A 20653-nucleotide genomic window follows, 5' to 3' on the forward strand; every position below is an offset into this window, starting at 1 on the left:
GATCCACCCTGCTGAACTTAGTGGTTTTTGTTTTTTCTGGAAGTTTTTATCAGCTTCATTAAAAGTTGATGTGTTTTGCTTCCATCCAGTTTCTCTTTTGACAGTCAGAATGTGGGTTCTCACTTTGACAACTACAATCCACATTGCATTAACGTCACCATATTCAGGAAAAGAGAGATGTTTTATATTTTTTAAAAAGTATAGGTTCGACGGTGACACTTTTTTTTTCCAAAGAAGGGGATAAAAAGCATTAAAAAAAGTGCAGACTGAGAGTTTTTCCATTTGTGAGTCAACACAGATCTGAAGTGTCACACAGCATGTGACAAGCACAGCTGTGACTGAATTCGGGAAGAAATAATCCTGTGAATATTCTGCTATTAGACTTTTTTTGCTGAATCGCACCAGTTACCGCTCTGCATGACAAACACGTTTCTGCTTTATTAAGGCCAAAGCGTGAATTTTTCTTTCAAAAACAGATTGAAACTAGGCAGAGCCCGCCTCCTCCTGTCTTTTTGGAAAGCTCCAAAGAACAGAGAATCTACAGAAGGCAGAGGAACACAATACCTGCAGAGGTGTAAAATCAATGTCTGTGTTGGTGTGATTAAAAGTCCATTTTTCCAATGCGTAAAGGTCATTGAGAAGTTGGGCATGTTATATAAATAAAGGTATGTAAATTTCATGAACACATATTTAAAGTATTAAAACCAAAAGTACTTTATAGAGGAAAAAAAAACTATGGTGTATATATTAATGTGAAAAGAAACGTGTACGTATATGTGCATGCTCTAGCAGCACAATGGACACCATGGGAGGGCTAAAAACTAGCCAATAAGCATTATGGGTGGGTGGGAGAAGTGTCATTATCACGCTGTGTGCTGATTATGACACTATATAGATATTTTCTTTTTGTCCTTTTTGTTTTTTGGCACCTCCGTGGTGTTGTTAATGAACAACAAATGGAGGAATATTTGCTTCTTCTTATAAATCTCCTTTTCCTGATCTGATACTTTAGATCTCAGATTTTTGTGGTAATTTCCCTATTGTATTAACTCCTGGCTTCCTGTTTTTAATATACCACCGAGAGATGAGCTGGGAACTGCACGCTCACATCTCACACTGACATATCAGGTCATTTGCTTGCATTTTTTGTGCTTGAGTGTCACGGGGCCGAGTGGCCTGTACTGAACAGGACTCAGGTTCAGAAACCCAGAGCAGAGACAGCAGATGATGTGACAATTTATTAGGCGTAAGTGCAAAAAAAAAACGTAGCAAAGACAAAAAACAATAAGACGTGGAGTTTGACGAGGCGTGGCCTGGAAAACGTGGCTAGGGCGAGGGAATGAGGAATGAGATGCAGAGTGGAGCTGAACAGGGAACAGTCACATTGCAGTAGGGGACATGGAGCGTTGAGAGGGGGGTGAGAGAATCCAGGGGGGCTGAGTGGCGTGGAAAGGCTGACCTGAGATCCGGGGCTTCAGATGGAGTGTGATGGCAGGAGGGCAGGCAGGTGAGGCACAGAGAGATTTTCAAAATGATTGCTTGGTATCCTGAGTCTGGAGGTGGAGTGTGAGCCAAGGTGAATACAGCAACTGCAGCACAAGAGAGTCTGGTTAGCAAGATAAATCACAGCAAGAACTTGAAGTATAAGGCGTGTTACCAACATGTGTTGATGACGAACTGGCAGTGAATGAACATCAACGTGTGGCTTAAATCCCTCTGGCTTGATTGCCTGCAATAGGCTCCAGGTGTGCAGGAGCTGGAGGCGTTGGCCCTGCCCAGGGGCGGATCCCAGGTAGGTTCAGGAGCCTTATGGAAATTCCAGCCACCCACTGCAGACCATGACATTGAGTCTTTCATTTGAGGCTCCAAACAAATCATCATTTTTTAAAATAATTTTAAACCCACAATTCACAAGCTTATGTTTATACGCGTGTTTAGGCATCATTATTAGTGTTGTAAAATGATAATATAAGAGCAACTAAAACTGTCAATAAGAGTAGTTTCTTTGCATTTCTTAGACGTCGCAAACAGACGTTCGAATATGATTTCTACAGAGCTCTAACGATTAATAATATCATGTGATCAGTGCCTTGCTCAAGCACACTTGAAAAGAACACACACATCAACTGAATCAAATATGATGTCTCGCTTGGCTGCTGGGTCCATCCCTCACTGAGCATGCTGACAGCTTTTGGAAAAGCAACCCTAATGTAAGAATCCATATTAAATTCATGAGGACGACTGCTAATATTTAATATTTCAGAGCATAAAAACAGAGGACAGCTTGTGCTGCGAGCTGTTTGTATATTTGTAAACGCTCACAGTTTATAGAAAGAAGAGCCTCAATGTGACAGATTATTAAAAAAAGCTGTCAGACTGTCATGAGATGTATCTACTCGCACCTATTAGGGCATCTATTTTTCATCACAGAGTGGCTCACCATGCGCTGCAAAATGTACAATTTTCTCTACAACAATGCATCAGATGTACTCAGAAACAAGCTCTTTTCACGCGTTGTTGTGGTTTCTCCTGGGAAATTTAACTTTCATCATTCAGATGCTCTCCTTCCTGAAATAGATTTCAGGCCATTACTGGAGCGGATGGAAAAGAGAAAATTGTGCCACGTTTTTCAAGAAAAGTTGTTTTGCATAAATGCCGTCATTGACATCACGGGTCGCCTCGAGTATCGTCAAATAGACTGACCCCGTCATTCTCCAGAATGCGCCTTCGGCCAAGCTAACTGTCAGCGTCAACATCTAGAGACAAATGGACTCCAGTCCTTGCTCTGGTAATGTCGTGCTAATGAACAGAACCAATTTCCATCAAATTAAAATTCATTTGCATAAGGCTTAAGTGCATCTGGCGGATACATTTCCATAAGCCTGACAGGGCTTAGGGGCAGCACTTGAGGCGTTGCTCTGCTTGTAATAACTGAATTAAATTTTTATTAGAAGCAGCTAATTTCAAGTGAAGGAAATTACTCTGACAAGTCGGGTGGTTTTTTGGGACAGTGCACAGAGGCGAGGCGGGCATATTAGCGAGGCTTTTCACTCTTCACGCTTCTTTATGTGACAGATTCATGCTGCTGAACATGGAGCAAGGTTCTGAATGCCACATTGTGTGTGTGTATGCGGTATTTAGATTGCATGTCTGCTTCAAAAATTGCTCCATGAAGGATTAATGAATTTTGTGAGCTGGATGAAACTGAAGTAAGTAGGTCATGTTTAGAATTTCACGTCTGAAGGAACTCTTGACAAGCAGGTTTCACAAGCGCTGGTGCTGACCATTGCTAAATTTAGATAACCTGCACTCACTAATATTTCTTATACCAGCATACGTAGAATCAAGTGCATAATAAAGAAAGCTCATCGTCATGGCTAAAATTAGGAGGGAATTTTGACCTACTTCTGCTTCTCCACTGGGTTTTGATTCCACTCCATTGATTTTTTTTCTTTTTTATCTCTTTGCTTTATTTACTGTATGAGTTACTCATGCTCTCCTCAATCACAGATACAACAGGCAGCTAGTTTTACCACACTGTTCTGTAAGCTACAATGGGATCCACAAAACATAGATTCACATGAGGTTGTGACAAAATAGCTAAATTGTTGCATTTCACTGCTAATGTTGTGCCCTTAAACAGGGGAAATAGTGAGGAGAGGTGAAAGAACGGCACGCAGCTCTCACTCTCACTCGTCTGTATTGAGTTTCAGAAGCAAAACAACCAAAACAATATTCTTATGGATGCACTCGGTCTCAGGACCAGTGTTGCCAACTTAGCGACTTTGTCGCTATATTTAGCGAGTTTTCAGACCCCCTAAGTGACTTTTTTTCTAAAAAAAAGTCGCTAAAAAAAGACGTGAAAGCGCATATCACTTTTACTCTCAACAAGCAGCGGGTGCTGGCAGTCAGTTCTTCTTTTACTCTTATGCTGTTTTGTGGATCACAAGGTTTAAAACTACTTATAAACACACACACACACAAAGTAACTCCACCAGAGTGCCTATTTTGGGTCACTTTTGCCGGTCCAAGCCCGGATAAAGGAGCAGGGTTGGAATTGTGACATTAAAAAAACAATAATTGCTAAAATAAATTTAATTTGTAGTTCTGAATAAATTCTAAATGCATTTAGGACGTTTTTTACTCACATTATGTCTCTTCCACGATGTTATTTCTCTCTCCAACAACATAGATTACAATTACATTAGCATGACCAATTATGCAAATTAGGTGATGACGTCATTTAGCGACTTCTAGCGACTTTTAGGACAACCAATAGCGATTTTCCTTACTGAGGAGTTGGCAACACTGCTCAGGACAACTGTATCCAAACTAAGTCACCATTGTACGCTGCATTAGCTGATGAGAATACTTTAGATAACACGAACTGTAGCATTACGCAAAAACATCCTTTTAACTCGCACATGTTAGCTGACACAGTCACTAACTTTCCACAGCAATGAAATAATACTTTAAGTACTGTATGTCTTTCAGTAGTTAACTTATACAGATAGTAACAGAAAAATCTTCACACAATATGGCGGAGTAATAGCGAAAACTAGCATACACAGCAACAGAGATTAACTGAAACTTCTCAGCCAAAATAGTCTGCAATTCACATCTTACGCTACAATGAACAATGATAACAACGTAATAATCAACGGTAACACACATTTATACAGATTTGTGCATGACAGTTACCTTAAACAGGGGAAATAGTGAGGAGAGGTGAAAGAACGGCACAGACACGCAGCTCTCACTCTCACTGTCTGTATTGAGTGAAGGAGGAAGCGCGCGAACCCACCTACTGGAGCCCTGAGGCATTACCAATGGATTGACGCACAATCAACCCAGGCAAAACTTTCACTACTTACCTCCCTCTATATTCCCACTGCATATTCTATTTGAAAACAGTCAAAGCAACAAATAAAACATTATTAAAGGCATCACATGAAACGTAAGGAACAGAGATGTACAACTTCAAAACTAATCAAATTTATGATCCACCACACTAAAATAAACTGATTTTCCTCAGTTACTGAGATATCAGTAACTTTCATCATCGGTTCTCCATTCATGTGTTTTAAGTCAGTTCACTGCAAAAGAATATGTTTCATATACACCGATCAGTCATAACATTAGGACCAGTGACAGGTGAAATGAATAACACTGATTATCTCTTCACTATGGCACCGAGCATAAGTTATGAAGGAAGTGAACATTTTGTCTTCAAAGTTGATGCGTTAGAAGCAGAAATGGGCAAGCGTGAGAATTTGAATAATTCTGATTCTTTGCGCAGTGTTCTCTGGGAAACCTTGGGTGTTCATGTGGATATTAGCTTGACACATTTTTTTTTTTTTTTTTTTTTTAGAGTACTTTATTGATCCCCATGGGAAAATTCCTCTCTGCATTTAACCCATTCACTCAGTGAAGCAGTGGGCAGCCATTGGGCGCCCGGGGAGTAGTGTGTAGGGACGGTACCTTGCTCAGGGGTACCTCAGGGTAGCTGTTCAGGGGAATCGAACCCCCGACCTTCCAATCATGGGGCCACCACTCTACCTACTGAGCTATCCCTGCCACATATCATCTGCCTAAGCGCTGTTGCCGACTATGTACATACTTTCATGGAAACAGTATATTCTGATGGCTGTGGTCTCTTTCAGCACAATAAGGTGCTTTGCCAAAAAGCAAAAATGATTCAGGAATGGTTTGAGGAGCACAACAATGTGTTTGAGCTGTTGGCCTGGCTTCCGACTTCCTCGGATCTCAATCCAATCGAGCATTTGTGGATGTGCTGGACAAATAAGTCCCATTCATGGAGGCCCCCAAATCGCAACTTACAGGACTTGAAAAATCTGTTGCTGACCAGTGTTGGTCAAGTTACTTGAAAAAAGTAATCAGTAACTAATTACTGATTACTTCCCCCAAAAAGTAATCCCGTTACTTTACTGATTACTTATTTTCAAAAGTAATTAATGACTTAGTTACTTAGTTACTTTTTAAAAACACAATTTACAACCTGAATAGGTTAGGTGAATAATAGGTGATTTTTCTACATAATTCATCATACAAATGTAATCAAATGGAAAAGTCTCTTTTTTTTAAACTTGTTTTATTAGTTTTAATCTTTTAACTTTATGCATCAAGCAAAAATTTAATTATCTGCAACATTCTCTGACTGGAAGAAATTAGTTTAACATTTAAACCTATTTTCTGCACATTCCAGCACATAAAATATTTTTTATGTGTGTGTTTACACTCAGTCTTTCAAATAGATGCAAGTAAAACACAGCAGAAAATAAATAAAGTCAAAGACTAGCAGTCCTGTTGCTCTATTTTCACCTGTAAAGCAGGAGTGGGGTAGGCGGAGGTTTACCCTGGTGCAGGTGTGCCGCAGCGGTCAGTGGAAGAATCCGCGAGTTTCTCTGAGTTTCCCATTACGTCGTAGCTACTCTGTGCTTGCTTGGAAGTTTAGGGGTTTTTTTCGCTGTAAAAAGAAGTTTTCTTCCCACGCACAACGGACACTAATGTTTTTGTCACTTTTTACGGAATCAAACTCAAAGTAAGGTCAGTACTTCCACGCTTTAAACGCTGCACGCTCATACTCTCTCCCGCACTCGATATATGATCCATTGTTGATCTGCACACAGCTGTTGTCACGAACGTCGCACTCGCTTACGTCACTGTCATGAGACATTCTCGCAAAAAAATCACGGTTTTAGTAACGCAGTAACGCAGCGTTCCTACGGGAAAGTAACGGTAATCTAATTACCGTTTTTGCAATAGTAATCCCTTACTTTACTCGTTACTAGAAAAAAGTAATCGGATCACGCGTTACTGTCCATCTCTGTTGCTGATATCTCAGTGCCAGATAAGCACACCTTCAGGGGTTGAGTGAAGTCCCTGGCTTGTTGGGGTCAGGGCTGCTTTGGCAGCAAAAGGGAGACCAACACAGTATCAGGTGGTCATAATGTTATGCTTGACTGGTATATAGTGTTTTACATGCAGCTGTAACAAGCTCATGGGTCAGAAAAGGTGTGTTATGAGCAGTGTTGGCAAGTTACTTTGAAAAAGTAATTAATTATAGTTACTAGTTACTTCAAAAAAGTAACTGAGTTAGTAACTGAGTTACAAGATTCTAAAAGTAATTAATTACTTGAAAAGTAACTATTGCGTTACTGGTACTCTGGTTTTACGTGTCCTATCAACACAATTTAAAAACTGGTATATGTCACCTTTTTGCTTTGTCATCTTGAAGTGGTCATGTGATTGGCTTACCACAACTATTTTATTCTTCCTCAGACAAACAGCAGCACTCATACTATTGTTTTGCCCCTTAGCTCCAGGTGTTGTGCCAAAAAGTGATCGTCTACCAGACAGCGATTGCCGCCCGCGGGAGCACGCACAGCTGCTTAATGCTGTAGCGCCCAGATTACTTGCAGCTACTTCCGTGCAACTGATATAAACTGCAGTAAGCTGAACACAGCTTCAACCGTCTGTTTGTTGAAAAATAGTAACGCGACCGCACCGCATTTTCTTGTAATGCCGTTATTCCCATCACTGGTTCAGTTCATGTCGTTTCTTCTAGATTTCTTTCTAACAAAACATCCATCAGCTAATTAATAGGTGTGATCGGTGCAGTGTGAGTTAAAACAAGGCAGAAGAAATGAAATGATAAATCACAGCATCCTTCTTGTCCTTCTTACACTTTCAGTCAGAGCTGGTATGTCTCTGTCTAATGCTTGCATGCCAAGCAGTGTCAGTGTGATGCCATGTGATGCCCTGCTAGGGAATTAGATTGGGAATAGTCTCACAGCACCAGATTTGAAATCCATTTTCATCCAGTCTTTTATATAAAAAGAAACAATCATGTTAATGGTAAGAAATTAATTCACCATTTGACCTTTTTGTTTACATGAAAATTTAAAAAGAAAGTACTTTGTTAAACTCCCACTTCCTGTATCTCTATTCCAGGGGGAAACCAGTGTCTTATTATTATTATTGCCTCAACCGAACAGTCCCAGAGACCTGTCAGCAAGCATGTGACACCCAGAGGCAACAGCAAAATATCTAAATCCTGTCAAAATGTGCAGATTTCACTTAGAAGGAAAATGATATCAATTTCCAGTTTGCATCACAATTCTTTTTAGATTTCAGCACAGCTTGGCGCACTGCTTGGTGCAGCACCACATAATTATTTAACTACACACTAGCACCAGACAGCAATCTCTGGCAAAAGCTTGGCAACACTAGTGACCACTGGTTTCCAGGGTGTCACTCAGCTTGGGTCTGTAAAGCGGGTTTAGCAATCAATTTCACAGCAATTGCCAGCAACCTTTGACAACACTTGCTTTTGATGGGAGAATTCTAATTTTCCCTTTGCAGCTGTGGTTGCCAGATAGTTGCCGACACATCTCTGTCTGCCTGACTGGGGCCAAACGCCTGCCTTGTGCTCGACATTCTAAACACATTTGTATCGTGAGAACTACGCCAGAAGAGGGAAAACATATTCAGCATATTAGTTTTCAACATGCCGATCAGTAGTACAGTCTGAAATTTGTCACTACTATCTAAAACGTGTGAGAAAAAAAGGATATTGACAATCATCTATGTTGTTTGATTTTAACTATCAATGCAAACCATGTTGGAACCACTTAAAGCTACTCTCCAAAACAAAGCCTGTTTTGGTTCCACACATGAGCAGACAGAATTGAATAATAAAAGGCAGGCATGTAAATTCTAGACTACATATAGATTAAAGCAAAAAACTTGTCTACTTTAATTCAATGAACAATTAATTCTATAAATAAGATTTAATTTGGTATTTAGTTTATAAATCATTTCCAGATAGTGTTTCATGTATAATTGATTCCCCTGATTTAGCTTTTGGTTCTCTGCTCATTTTATCATGTAGTCAAGCATATAGCAAAAGATTTGAAGACAGTAGATTGGTTTTCTGATCTCTTAGCCATTTCTTTGATCGTATAATTACAGATATGCAGCTAATGGACTCTTTTGAAATAAAGAATTGCCTTACTTTAGAGTATTCTTTTTCTTCCCCATATGTGGTTTGTTTCATTGTCAGAGGAACAAGCACCTCTGTGCTTTAAACCCTGATGTGAAATATGTAATTATCTCTACTGGATGGATGAGGTGAACAGAGCCGGTGTTTTTGAGGTGCAGAAAGAAGCCCACGAGCAACTGAGGTCTGAGGAAAATCAATGTGTAGATTAATCACAATCGACCACCTGGGTTACAGAACGTTAAGATGTCACCGCGGAGATTCACGAGATCGATAAAACATAGCAGTTATTTAAGGGTGAATTCCAAAATTAATTGGGAGGAAGTATGCGGGGCCTGAACTGAGAAGATGTCTGGCCAACACAAATGCTGCGTGTCACATTTTGAAGGAGATAAAGACAGTAAAGATTTTTAAGAGAAGCATGGTTGCTATTGTGATGCTTAAAGTGGGGAGAGGAAAAAAACACTAATTTTCACTCTATCGTCATTGATTTCTGCAAAATGCTTTATCTTGCAAATTAGATGAGGACTGTGGAAGCAGAAATTTCTGAAATCTTCCAATTTAAGTGGAAGTCGATGAGACAGGTTTGGGTGTAAATGAGTACACCGAGTAAATTAAAACCACTTGATCACAAAATACCTCCTGGAGCACAGAGAACATCAGAGTGCAGAGATGTAGCAGGGTGAAATGGCAGATTTTTCTTTGGTTGTCATCATCCTATCAGAGAAAGCCCTCGAGCATTTGGATAAATGACTCAAATTGAGGATTGAGCACACTGCATGCCATAAGGTGTTACTTTAAACAAGATGAAATGGAATTAAAATGATAGGCTATCTCAGGAGTGCAGAAGGAAGTGTTTTTCCTTTTCAGCATTCTGACTTTCAAGAGGGCACTTCAGCGTGATTATTTTGGAAGCCAGACTTAATACCCATCTTAGCTCCACCCTTTCTCTGTGCATATGTCAGTTTGATAAAGAATGCCATGCTATTTCCTCGAAGATTGGCCTAATTTGCAGATGTCATTCCACAATGGACTTGGAGCCAGTCTCAGTGCGGTTTTTAGAGCGTAAAGTCTCCTGCAATATACTGAAAGGAATGACATTAAAGTAAAGTATGTGATAACGTGCTATTTTTTAGGCGTTGCCATGTAAGACTATCCCCCAGAGCCACACTGTTCTTTGTATTCCATTATATATAAAGTTGTGGACAGAGCTTTGTACTTCAGGAAAGGTTTTGGTTATTCATATTCAGAGACGTCATCTTTGGGGTAACCATGCTGTGAAAAAGTATTTACACCATTTCAGATTTCTTTTCCTGTTTTTTGCTTATTGGTCCCACTTGTTTGTTTAAGATCATCAGACAAATTTGAATATTAGATAAACATTTGTTTATTTATCATTTATAATCAAAGGAACAAAAGTTATCTAAACGTTCCAACGATCGTGGCTCAAGAGTTGGGAGTTCGCCTTGTAATCGGAAGGTTGCCGGTTCGAGCCCCGGCTCGGACAGTCTCGGTCGTTGTGTCCTTGGGCAAGACACTTCACCCGTTTGTCATGTTTCGGCTGTGTTCAGGCAGGAGAAGGACCCAAACGCAAAACTCACCACACCGGAATTAAACTCAAAAAGCTGCTTTATTGCAGAATGGCACGAAAAATACAACTAAACTGGGACATGGATAACTGAAACACAGCCATGAGGGAGACTACGACACTGACAAAGAGAAACACAGGGCTTAAATACACAGAGGGATAACGAGGGAATGAGACACAGAAGGAGAGCACAGCTGGGAGTAATCAGGCTGGACGAGACAAGGGAAGCAAAACTAGAAACACTCACATGAGACGTGGACCTTCAAAGTAAAACAGGAAACACACTGACTGAACTCTAAACATGCAAACTTAACAGCAACTGAGAAGACAGAACACAGGGACCTGAAACATGGGACAGAAAGGCGCAGTAGACACAACGTGGACGTAACAACGCCACAGGGAAAGAGTAAAACAAAACACAGAACCTCTTAGAAAATAAAATAGGAAACATAATGAAACGCAGACATGACTACATGAACTTGACAACATAACAGACATGAAACACATGAAGGGCAAGGGAGACTTAACAGGGGTTGGAAGACACAAGGGGAATCTAACAACAAAGAACTAGAAAAACTCATGAGCTTAATCATATAAACATCCAAATACCCTAAACTCAAAACACTGGGTCATAAGACCCAGGATCGTGACACCATTGCCTACTGGTGGTGGTCAGAGGGCCCGGTGGCGCCAGTGTCCGGCAACCTCACCTCTGTCAGTGCGCCCCAGGGTGGCTGTGGCTGCAATGTAGCTGCCATCACCAGTGTGTGAATGTGTGTGTGAATGGGTGGATGACTGGTTGTGTAAAGCACTTTGGTGTCCTTAGGGACTAGTAAAGCGCTATATAAATACAGGCCATTTACCATTTACTCTGTGCACAGATTTGTTTTAATTCAGCCACACTGGAGGGATTTTGAGCATGTTTAAGGTCATGCCAAAGCATATCAGGTGGGTGAAAGTCCAGACTTTCATCATCACTTCATTACTGGAAATTCTCCTTCAGGATTTTCTGGTAGAGAGCAGAATTCACGGTTCTGTCAGTTATAGCAAGTCGTCCAGAAGCAGCAAAGGAGCCCAAGACCAATCACTACCACCACCATCATGTTTGACGCCCATGGTCTCATCATATGATGTTCTTTTAACCAGATGTATCAATTCAACTTTTTTCTCATCAGTCCCCAAGATTCAGTGATCATCAAAATGAATAAGCGTTTGCCTTTTTTTTTTGTACTGTCTCTTTCTATTTGTTGAGTCATGAACACTGGCTTTAAGTGAAAAAAGCGATGATTGCAGTCGTTGTTCTGTTTGATGTTGTTTTTGGTCCTGGATGAGTCATCGATGGACTTTTGGTGTAATGCTGGTAGGCCGGCCACTGCTGGGAAGGTTCACCACTATTCCAGGTTTTCTCCATTTGTGGATAATGGCTCTCACCGTGGTTCACTGCAGTCCCAAAGTCTTTGAAATGGCTTTGTAACGCTTTCCAATTTCTCCGCTGTGTCATTGTTCATTATTCTACAAGAGGGAGCAGTTTCCCACAAGGCCAGGTATGTTTGGACATGTTTTTCCCTTAATAAATGGAATTATCATTAAAAATAGAATTTTGAATTTACTTGGCTCTCTTAGTTTAATATTAAAAATTGTTTTATCTAAAAAAAAAAGTTAAGTGTAACAAAGAAAAAAAGAAAAGAAAACTATGTGTAAACACATAGCGAGTGAAAAAGTGACTGAAGAAGAAACACTCAATGCATCATGGGAACACCTAATGAAAGTAACAAAGGGAGGACTCAGGGTCACCTGAGCCAACCTGAACTAAATGCTGTATTTACTTAAGGAATTAAGTTGTTAAAAGATTTGGAAATTGGTGGAATTTGCATTTAAAGTTTCTTTCTGTGGACCTAAATAAGCTCTCACTGCAAGAGCAGCACACTGGTGAGATACGAGAAAAACGAACTACAGAGGACAGCAGCTGTGGATGATTACAAGACCCTTTCTATGGTATAGATAAATCACTTCACCACATCAAGCCAAGTGAAGAACACTCTCCAGGAGGTAGGTACATCATTAGCCAAGTGGACAAGAGTTCACTACAAGGCGTGAACCAGAAATCACCAGTTTCAAGAACAGAGAGGCCAGAATAGAGTTATTTTGGCCGCACAGAACTCAGAGAACTTTTACGGAGCGATACTTTCTGCTTACATATAAACAAATGCAATAATCGTGTTTTGACAGCACCACACAGAGCAGATGGGCAGTCAGTGGATCTCAGCTTGATCGAGCTGCATTTCACTCACTGAGGACAAAACTAAGGCCGAAAAACCCAGAAACAAACAAGTGAAGTCAGCTGCAGCAAAGGCCTGGAAAGGCATGTTGACTGTTTACTCGTACTAAAACTTGTATCTTTGTCCAAAGAAATTCCTGATCTACCAGTGTGTGGAGAGCATGGCATACTACTAAAGAACTAGTACTAGAGAAATCCTCAGAGGTCCTTCTGTGGGGCAAGAAACTGAAACTAAATGAAGAGCTGCCTGATATTTCCTGCAGCAGTGGTTGTCAAGGTGAAACATTGCAGTGGTGCTATGTAAAAGAACTTATGGAAGTAATAAAAAAGTGATCCTCAACAGGAAAGTGCAGAATTAAGAAAGCATGGGCAGCCTTTCAACGATTACGACCTATATGGATGACCACCGCACTGCCTTTATCAACCAAGTTGCGGCTCCTGAAGACCATCGTTATACCGACGGCACTGTATGCAGCGGAGACTTGGAAATCAACCGCAAAGATCAACCGCCATCTTGACGTCTTCCAACAACGTTGTCTTCGACGGCTGCTCAAGATCACATATCGGGATCGCGTTACCAATGAAGAAGTATAGAAGAAGCCGTGCGGGAGTAGAGCCGCTCCATGTCCAAGTCACCAAGCGTCGGTTCAGATTTGCCGGTCACATCCTTCGGCTACCGGACCCGAGACCTGCCCGTGTCGCGGTTCTGTGGAACCCGAAGAATGGAAAGAGACGGCGAGGAAGACCTAAAATAACATGGAGGAGGACTTTCCTTGAAGATTTACGTTCAGTCGAACTGTCATGGGATGAAGCAACAACTGCCGCGATAGACCGAGTTCGATGGCGTTCACTAGTCGCCCGATGCGCCGATTGGCGCTAAGCTAAGCTAAGCAACAGGAAATGTTGCCTGGATGGTAGCACTAAGATTAACTGGTCAGTGGTTGTTGATCAATGGACATGAGAATTTGCATAATCAAGATTAAGGAACTGACCTCCCAGCCCATTGTTCCTTCACTGGGCTGGTTTCAGTCATTATGCAAATGTACTGTTTATAAGGTTGTAGAAACCTGCAGTCAGCTGAGACTGAAGAAGTCACTTGGATGAGTGACGAAAAACGCTACATCCAGATGAACAGAATCACCTTTTGGAGATTTATTTACCTGGATAATCGAGAATGCATCAAGACGAAGCCATCGATGTATATTCTGATTTTCACCCAGTATCATTTTAGGGCCTCACCCCACCCCAGTGAACCTAGTTGGATAAGCAGATAAAAAACTAAATTGATGGATAAATGGAAATACTACAGAAGGAAAAGGATGTGGACAACAGTAATCTGGTTCTGAATGAATGGCATCACCTGCCCAAACACTCAAAAAATGCATATTTCGTGTAAAGATCTCAAAATCGTACATACATGTAACTCTCCTCCCTTTTCCCCCTTTGTTCTTATTCCATTAAGAGTCCCAACAGTTGCTTGCACACACAGCCTATTTGTTCTACTGTCTTCATGCATATTGTGGCACGCTGCAGAGGAACAGAGAATAGAAACAGGCTTTGATTCTCTACTATCTGGCAGCTGCTTTCACCCTGCTTCTCTTCTCCAAGCTGCCTGATTGTCTCTGGCACAGCAGCGGTGGGCGTTGCTGACTTGTTCTATTTGTCTGCATACAATTGTGTTAGCTGGGCTCATCACATGATAACAAAAATGAGAATGAGGGAGAAATAATGTTCATCTATTAGAACCATGTCCTTTCAATAAATACTACTACTATATTCTGGCAGAAAATCCTGATTCTACTGCCCAAAGATCCTAAGCCATTGTCTATTTTGTCTGCTCGTCGTTCGTCCAAGGACAGAAGAGGCAGTGAAAAGGCAGCTCCGTGGATAAAGACAACATTAGTGCTGTAGCGTGCAGCCAAGTGTTCTGGGTCAAAATTCTCTTCTTCTGTAACCTGCTACAATCACACACACAAATATTTCAAGGATGTCTCTCTGCTGCAGCTTGTATTCTGCTGATTATGTGCCATGGAACAAACCTGATACTAATCAGCACCGACTTTAGCCAGTGACAAACAACAACGAAAAAGCTCCAACTTGGCAGCATTTGCCAAGTTTGGCTAAAGTGGTTTAAAGTGGTAAATAATGTGCACTTTACTGTCATCACTACTGGCCATTTAAGGCATTGTTGCTTTCCTGTATGCAGCCTTGGCTAAAGAAAATCCACTTGCAAATATGTCTGTGAAGGTTCTCAGTCATCCAGGTCATCGTAGTCAAAGGAGCTTGCAAAGAAAAGCGTCTGGACTTCTTTAAGTTACTTGAAGACGTTTCACCTCTCATCCGAGAAGCTTCTTCAGTTCTAAGGTCAAATGGTGGAGAGTCCCAGATATAAACCTAGTGGGAGTTTCCCCCCACAGAGGGACAAAAGGACCCCCTGATGATCCTCTAATCGCCTGAGCCAAGGTGTGAAACTGGGTGTGGGTCCCAATCAGCCAGAGTTTCGGGTGAGTTCATTGTGAAACCTGGCCCCACCTTATCATGCGAATTCCTGAGGTCAGATGGACCAGGATGTGAGTGGGCGTTAAGGCGTCTGGGAAGGGATCTCAAAACTGGATTATAGATGGCAGAGAGTTGGTGTCGTAAACCACCGCCTCTGTTCAAAGATGGTCGCTCACAGTATCTGGGACTCTCCACCATTTGACCTTAGAACTGAAGAAGCTTCTCGGATGAGAGGTGAAACGTCTTCAAGTAACTTAAAGAAGTCCAGACGCTTTTCTTTGCAAGCTCCTTTGACCACTTGCAAATACTTGAAACTTGCACAAGATGTGTCCATCACAACAGACACCATCTCAGTCCTGTTTTTTGTCACAGTTATGACTTCCAACCTGAAATTTAAAACTGGAAGACCTTCTGGTGATACTGTATTTCAGGCCTAATCACACCTAGAGACTTGTTGACAACCATCTTGCAGCCACCTGCTGTGAGGCAAAAATGTGTTTTCAAGCAACTGCAAGTAAGGTTCCTGGCTGTCACTGTGAAATCAATCACTGAAACCTCATTCATGTAGCCAAAAGTGTGTATTCTAAGACTGGTTATCAAATGGTTTCTAAAAGCTGGTAGCAGTTACTTGGTGAAATTAGTCACAAGGAGATATGCAGTGCTGAGCCCTTTGTGAATGTTTTGGTCACCAGTACTTTTCATGGACTCTTAGTTGTCTGCCTAGACTTGTAAACTACTCACCAAGCAGCAGTGAAAATGTGAAAAGTGCAGCTGGAAAAGGAGACCATTTGCCTTCACAGAAATGTGTTGGTTGCAAAGGTAAGGCCCAAATTGTACTTTGAAGTCGTATGTTCTCCGTTTCTAGTTTGCAACACACTTTTGTAAGTTTTACTAGAGTTACTAAACCAAATACAGCAAGCAAAAAATAACAAGGTGGTTTTCGGTGCAGCATGGAGCCAGTTTCACCTGGTAACAGCCAGCAACTTCCAGCCACAAATCACCAACCGGTCAGGAAGTACACATTCTGCCTGAGTGACTGGAGGTTTCTAGTTCCAGTCCTACCCCAGCATTTTCTAACGACCTCTTTCACTCCTTTAGCACATTAGCATAAAAGATCTGCCACATTAAGTGCTGGTTTGACCACGCTCTGTGAAGGCGGTGTTGTGTCTAACATTGAGGAAACCCCATGAGCTTACAGCAGGAAGTTCTGTGTTTATTTCAGAAACGCTAGCTTTTCACATGTAGACACGTGTAAACGTCCACTGGACTCACATTATACACGTTGTGGGCAATTCTTCAAAAAACAGTATTAATGATGTGAAAGGATATGTCTGTGAAGGTTCTCAGTCATGCAGGTCATCGTAGTCTAAGGAGCTTAGAAAGAAAAGCGTCTGGACTTCTTTAAGTTGCTTGAAGACGTTTCACCTCTGCTCCGAGAAGCTTCTTCATTTCAGTTCTGGATCATTAGGGGGTCCATTGTCCCTCTTGGGGGGACACTCCCACAGAGCTTAAATCTGGGACTCTCAACCATTTGACCCTAGAACTGGAGAAGCTTCTCAGGTGAGAGGTGAAACGTCTTCAGTCAACTTAAAGAAGTTCAGGCGCTTTTCTTTCCAAGCTCCTTAGATGATGTGAAAGGATATATTTTAAAAAAAGGTCTTTCCTTAACCAAAACCAGGAAGCAAATGAAAACAGTGTGAGGCAAAGTGCAAAACTCTCTGCTGACAAACCATCATTGCCCTTCCAACCTTTAAATCTACATTTTTCAAAGTCGTCCACTTTCGTGCTATTTGATAGAGCGGTATGAGAACACACAGTGTTTTGAGTTTTGGCTATAGTGTGCTCTAACATGCTGCAAAACTAATATATTATAAGTACCTTGAATTATATGTTATCGCCATAACAATCTGCCCCTTGCTCTCTGCTTCTGATCATTTCTCTTGCAAGCATTATTCCTGTGATAGTTTCAGACAGCTGTCAGGGGGTGAGAAAAAAAACAGTGAGTAGTATTCAGCATACGCCGTTTCTTTTATGTAAATTATCATCTTTTTTCTGAGCTGAAGAATCATTTAGCGGCAGTTTGGCTCCTGTACACGAGAGCTGCATTTGGACACCTGCCTGGCGTTCAGGCAACCTGAACAGAATATATAGCATACTGTCTAAATCTGTTAAAAGACGGAAGTGGCGGCAGCGTATGTGTCGCCAGCAACCAGCGAGGAACTGACTGTTGTACAACAAAGTGCAATTTCTGCTTGTCGCTGTCAAAAAGCTGTTACTCTACAGCTTCAGTCAGCAGTTTACTCGCCCAGACTGGGGTTTATGTAAATATAACAACAGGCATTTAACTGAGCGACTGCGCTTCAGACGGATGAGGAAAAAAGAACAAAAAGAAAAGCTTTACCCGGAAGAGGTGATGATGATGAAGAAGGTGTAACGCTAATTTTGACTGTATCACATCAAAAGTCGTACTTTAAATGTTTCTGCCAATGACTGTTCCTTTGATTGTTCAGCAATCCACCAACGCAAGACATTTCTATGATTATAGGTGAGAGACACATTCTGGCTTTCATTCAACCATGCACATAAAATAAACTTGGTTTTGGCTTTGTATGAAGCCAGTATGAACCTTCCAGATCCCTCAGGTCATCTGGATCTGGTCTTTTATCAGTTCCCAGAGTCTGAACCAGACACGGAGAAGCTGCATTCAGCTTTTATGCTCCTTATATCTGGAACAAACTCCCAGAAAGCCTCAGATCAGCTGAAACACTCAGTTTATTTAAATCCAGGTTGAAGACTCACCTGTTCTCAGCTGCATTTGAATAAAGCACCAAATCCACACTTAAGCTTAAATTTCAAAACTTACATTTTAACTACTGATTTTATCTGTTTTGATTTTATCTGTTTTGATTTTATATACTGTTTTGTTTGTTTGTTTGTTTGCTTGCTTGTTTTAATCAATTTTAAATCATGCTTTTTATTTGTTTTTGTTTCTAATGTCTCTGTAAAGCACTTTGAATCACCTTGTTGTTGAATTGTGCTATACAAATAAACTTGCCTTGCCTTTGTGACATCCGGACAAAAATAGATCCTCTCTCAATATGCAATTAACAAGCAGTTTGTTTTCATTCGGTGTCACATCACCTAAAAAAGCTTTAAGGATGAAACTAATATGTGCTTTTTTGTATTCCAAACAGTCAAGCTTGTGGAGGATTTGGCTCAAAAACATCGCCACCAGGTCCCTGGTGGGCTGAGGGTGCCACTGCGACACTACAGTCTTGTGTGTGACAGCGGGGCCATTAATAGCAGCAAAGCCCTGTGGGGAAGCAAGTTAGCTGTAATTATTCAGCTATGAGCAGAACTGGTCTGTCACACTTTCCACAGCTCCCTCGCGGAGCAAATCTTAGGCAAGGAGGAGATTTGGGATATTGCAGTCTCACTAGACGGAAGTGTTTCCCCACAGAGCAAAACTGCACTTTCGTAAGGGATCATTGCAAGTTTCACTCAAGACTCTCTAAAAGCTTTATCTCCTACATGTGATTAATACATTTATTACCCTGGTTAATACACATCGAAATAAATGCTCCTGACCTAGTTCTGCAAATATATTATCAAGATTGACAAGATATATCTCGACTGTAAAGGAGAAAAATGGTTCTATTCTTTCATCACATTCTTGTTTTAGGGTTTGTCTCTAGCTCGCATCTTTCCATTTCATGCTGTGCACTATTCCTATCACACATCATCAAAAAGCAGTGAGAGCAATTGCAGGGTTATAATATGATAGAGGTGAATGTGAAGCTGAATGTGCTACTGGTTCAAAAGAGTGCATTATAGCTCCAGAATAAGTGGTTGTAAACTTACAAGAAAGATTACTATATTGAAGATTATCTGCCCTTTGCTTGTGATCATTTATAGATTTGTGCAGAGTTTGTAATGTCAACATTTCAGTCAGAACAACACCTCTGAAGATAATAAAGAGAATGAAAGTATTTCAAATGCTATTTTCACATGAGAAAGACCAAAGAGCTTGTCCACTATTTTGTAAAGGTTCGATTGATTACATGGCAAAACAATATAGATTTAACGGATCATTAAAGAAAGACAAAGGACAAATTCAAAGGCATATCCCTTCTGACTCAGTCTAAGATATGATACCACTACCTCTGTAAAACAAAATAGATTTTAACTGGCACTGAGAAATATGAACATATTACTCCAGTATCATCAAATTTATAGCGGCTGCCTGTTCCATTTTGATCTTAAAATCTTACGAAGCTTTTAATAGCCATGTTCTGATTTATATGAAGAACTTGTTAGTCTCCTATATGCCTGGGTGCTTGCTTAGATTGGTGCATGGAGTGCTGGTTATTCCAAGGTCAGTATTTAGTTTTTTTTATGCTTTTAACAAATCTGATATTTTTTAATAAAAAAATGCAAAACATGGCTTCTGTGAAGCCCTTCGTAACTATCAAGAAAAAGGCCACCCACCTGTCTTTTGAGTCATTTTCTTATAATCAAAAATTCTAAAATTCACAGATCTGGTTCATTTTCTCACTGCACAAATTATATATAAAGCAATAAATAACCTGCGTCCTGACAATATTCTAAAAATGTTTTCTAAAAGGGAACGGGGATACAATATGAGGGGGGAATTAAATTTAAAACATCCTCGTATCCGTACAACATTAAAAAGTTTTTGCATCTCTGTGTGTGGAGTGAAGCTGTGGAACAGACTAAGTAAAGATATAAAGCAATGTCATGTCAAGCATGGCGCAGTTTAAAAAGCGGTTTAAGGAGATGGTTTTTACAGGGTACAGGGACGAGGTAGAGATTTGATAGGGTGTTCTTGTCTAATATTTCCATGTGTGTGCGGGTGCACGGGTATGTTGGTATGGGTATATATATATTTGTAGGTTGTGTATCCTTTGAGGTGTTAATGGGGTTATTGAAAATGTGTATATGTGCGTATGTGTATATACGTATGTATGGAGATATATATATATATATATATATATATATATATACACACACATATACATATATGTTTCTATTAAAAAAAAAAGAATAATAAAAAAAAGAAAATACACATGACATATAATGTAATTGCAAGGAGGTATTTCTGTAGTCTATAGATTACTAGATAGTGGAAAAGGGGTGGGATTAAATAAGCTTATGCTTCTTCCTGCTCCTTTTTGAACATGAAAGTTATTTGTAGTTGTGGTTGCTCGTTTTCCTTTTGTTTTGCTTTGTTCATTTGTCTCTTTTA

At 40.5% G+C, this 20653-nt stretch overlaps 1 long non-coding RNA gene across 1 annotated transcript; it reads right to left on the reverse strand.

The window, feature by feature from the left end:
* Positions 1-1182: 1182 nt before the first annotated feature.
* LOC148100987 (uncharacterized) lies at positions 1183-4766 on the reverse strand. Its single transcript, XR_015719698.1, has 3 exons — positions 4702-4766; positions 1662-1829; positions 1183-1589 (listed from the first exon to the last, which is right to left on the reverse strand). It is a non-coding gene; the product is annotated as an uncharacterized LOC148100987 (long non-coding RNA).
* Between the last annotated feature and the right edge of the window lie 15887 nt (positions 4767-20653).

This window comes from Neolamprologus brichardi, chromosome 10, assembly GCF_056152115.1.
Source record: "Neolamprologus brichardi isolate AB-2024 chromosome 10, ASM5615211v1, whole genome shotgun sequence".
In the NCBI taxonomy this organism is placed as follows: Eukaryota; Metazoa; Chordata; class Actinopteri; order Cichliformes; family Cichlidae; genus Neolamprologus; species Neolamprologus brichardi.